The sequence below is a fragment of the Lathyrus oleraceus genome, chromosome 3 (assembly GCF_024323335.1).
Source record: "Lathyrus oleraceus cultivar Zhongwan6 chromosome 3, CAAS_Psat_ZW6_1.0, whole genome shotgun sequence".
In the NCBI taxonomy this organism is placed as follows: domain Eukaryota; kingdom Viridiplantae; phylum Streptophyta; class Magnoliopsida; order Fabales; family Fabaceae; genus Lathyrus; species Lathyrus oleraceus.
The window spans coordinates 390,707,428-390,711,178 of record NC_066581.1 but is presented as its reverse complement, the minus strand read 5'-3'; positions in this window follow the sequence as shown (position 1 = coordinate 390,711,178).

Genomic DNA, 3,751 nt, shown 5'->3' with positions numbered 1-3,751 from the left:
GTCAAGAAGGTTTTCTCTGGCGGAGCCTTGTTGTTAACGACCATGGATGGCGAGGATTTTCCATCCCCTGTGAATGCGGACGCAGTTAAAAAATACTTCGTATAAAAGAGACCCGCTGGACGAAAAGAATAAAATAGTCCAGGCAAAAATGGGCATCCCGGTGAACCAAAAACAGAAAAAGGTTCGGGCAAAAATTAGGGATAAAATGAAAAATGTACACCCGGCAAGTCGAAAACCTGAAAGGGCGACTTGGGCAAAAATGGGTATCCCGGTGGACTGAAAACCCGAAAGGGTGGTCCAGGCAAAAGAGGGATTGAAACGAACAACTGCGTCTCGCATGATCGTTTGCGCTTTGGTTGAAGCATCATGGATAATACCCGGTAGGGATCAATCAGAATCGTCTTGTTCAGAAGGCAGAAAGCAAGGAGAGTCTGAGGACATATGGGGTGTAACCGAGTTGGAACTCGATGAGGTCACGGGTTTCACATTGCCATTAGGATAGATTTTTCCTTTTGTGCGCAATTACCTCTTTTCAGGAATTGCTTCCTTTGTATTGCTCAATTTGAGCCACAATTTTTCCAATCAATAAAATGCATGTTCAGTCAAATAATTTTGTTTTGTTTTCATTACCGCTTTGATTGCAAAAACATCCAGATATTTTTGATAAAGAATTTTGCATTTTAAAACATACAGGTTCCTTCCAATGCATGTTTATAAGATTGAAAGCTTGAAATCTTATTTGGAAGGTTGAGTGACCCAAGTGTTGAAATCTTGACACGCCTGGGGCACGGTTTTATCTGACGATCTGTTTTGCAGGAACTGTTAGGCATTCTCACTCACTTGCAGGTTGTGATGTGGAAGCTTTGTAACAGATCCCCAGAGAGTTCGCTCAGGAACGAATGAATGAAAGAATGACGGAGACGTTGAGACGTACGACGATCCTTGATGTTAATCAAGAAGACTCTTCAAAGTCGGAAGATTGGAAAGTATGTAATTCCCCGCAGAGCCGATCTGGGACAGGTGGATTGAAGAGCGACGAAGAGACGTCGAGACGTCCGACGACCTTTGGAATTAATCAAGAAGACTCTTCAAAGTCGGAAGATTGAAATTTCTGTATAAATCCCGGAAGTACGTTTCTCGTCGAGCGTGGAGCGATCGGGAATACAAGATGATGGAGCAGAAAAGGTCCAGACGAGTCTGGGAGTTCTCAAAAGTGGGAAGCTGATACGAGATTGGGAGGTGGATACCGTGGTTCGATGAGTCGATGGGTGTTCTGTACCTACTTTTCTCATTTCCCAGCGGGGTCCCCAAGCAGAATCATAGGGCTAGTTCCCCAGCAGATCCAATGTCTGTGGACTTCTCCAGCCGAGTCAGGATGGTTATATCCGGCAGGTTTACAACGGTGTTTCCTCAGCAGCCAGGCCAGAAGATTGTTATCCCCCGAGTGGAGCGGGTGTCAATGAAATATATCTCCAGCAGTGTTCATCCTACCAGTGGATTGGACAAGTTCCCGTAGTGGACGGATTTTGCATCTCCAGCTGAGATGATTCTACCTATGGATTGCATGGGCTGTCCCCAGCGGAGTAGTACGCGTCTTCCCTAGCAGGGTCAGGATGGTTATTCCCCAGCAGGTGATAGAGTGATGCATCCCCAGTCGAGTCTGGAGATTGCTATTTCCCCAGCGGAGTATCTGTGAGTATTTCCCCAGTGAAGTCGTCAGGTATCTGTGAGGGTTTCCCGAGGCAGAGTCAGGATTGATATCCCCAGCAAGTCAAAGATCGTGGTATCCCCACAGAGTGTTGGTGCTTCCTATCCCCAGCAATTCCCGAGCGGATTGGGTGCAAAGGAGGTTCTTCCCCAGCAAGGGTTGCCTTATTCCCAGCAGCAGTGCTTATTCCCCAGTAGGGTGGAGATCGGAGTATTGACGAGTTCTTCAGCAGAGTGTCTCGTGCTCCCCAGGAGAGTCCCTTGAGGGGGATGTTTTTTATGCATTCATCATGTAGACTAGAGCATAGCATATTGCATAGAAAAATAATAAATCGCGTAGCATTTCCATAAGTATGGAGCATTACGCAGAAAAAGATCATGCATCATTGTTGCAAGCATAGAGCTAGTCTCAAGCCGTGGTTACCGTTTGAGAGGTGGTTTTATCAGACGACGAAGGTGTTACTCCGAGGAGTTTAGCCTCATGATTTGATCAAAGGTATTTCCCCAGTAGTGCGATACTGGAGGAAATGTTTCCGTCGGGCAGAGATGGAAATAAAATCAGAGGACGTTACGCGATCAGCGCGATTCAAGCCGTGGTTACCGCTTGGGATTTGGTTTTGCTGGACAGTGAAGACGATACTCCGAGGAGTTCAGCAGCGGGATTTTGAAGCAGCAGTATTTCCCAGTCATCAGTAAGTGCCTGGTCGAGCTTTCTTTGGTGTCAGTCAACATCATCATTCGATGTCCAGTAAACGTCGAGTTATTTCCCAGTCATTGTTTAATGTCTGGTCGATCCTTGTTTGATGCCTGTAAACATCATTGTTAGATGTCCTGTCAACATCATTGTCTGATGTCCTGTCAAAATCATTGTTTGATGCCTGTCAACATCATTGTTAGATGTCCTGTCAACATCATTGTTTGATGCCTGTCCACATTATTGTTTGATGCCTGTAAACATCATTGTCTGATGTCCTGTCAACATCATTGTTTGATGCCTGTCAACATCATTGTTTGATGCCTGTAAACATCATTGTTTGATGCCTGTAAACATCATTGTTTGATGCCTGTCAACATCATTGTTAGATGTCCTGTCAACATCATTGTTTGATGCCTGTCCACATCATTGTCTGATGTCCTGTCAACATCATTGTTTGATGCCTGTAAACATCATAGTTCGATGTCCTGTCCACATCATTGTTTGATGCCTGTAAACATCATAGTTCGATGTCCTGTCAACATCATTGTTCGATGTCCTGTCAACATCATTGTTTGATGCCTGTAAACATCATTGTCCGATGCCTGTAAACATCGGGTTTTCTCCCAGTCATTGTTTAATGTTTGGTCGAGTTTTCTTTGGTGTCCTGTAAAACATCATCGTTCGATGTCCAGTAAACATCGAGTTTCTTCCCGGTCATCAGTCAGTGTCTGGTTGAAGATGCACCCTTTGATATGTCGCCATCAGAGTGGTGATTGGTGTTATTTCCGACGATTGCCAGTGGAGTTATCACAAGGAAAGAAGATTTCGGGGTTCAAATGCAGTGATCTGGGATCATTTGCGCGAAAGAAAAAATTCGGGGTTCAAGAAAAGCATAAAAAGAAGAGATATAATAATCCCGAGCGGATGAGTGGTGTTCAGACCATGGTTATCCCTGCGTTACCATTTATTTTGGTATCCAGGTCGACGTTTTTCGAGTTTGTTTCTTCGCCGATGCTGACAGGCGTTGTTAATTATCATCCCATCAGAGTGCAAATTGTTCGTCTGTTTCTTGGTATTCAATCACTCTTCATCCTGATCATCCGAAAGCCGAGGCTATTCGTATCGACAGGTTCACAGTGGATTGAATAGGGGCAGCTGTAACACCTCAAAATTTGCCCTCCTCTCTTGGGACTAGCATTAACATTGTACATATCATTTTAGGTCATTAGGCATTTCATATTGCATATCATGTGGTTACATTGTGCAAGCCACTATCCCAGGTCTTGGTCAGAGGATGAGGAAGTCAAAGTGCAAGCCTAGGGTTTATTGACTGATCATGGGCCATCT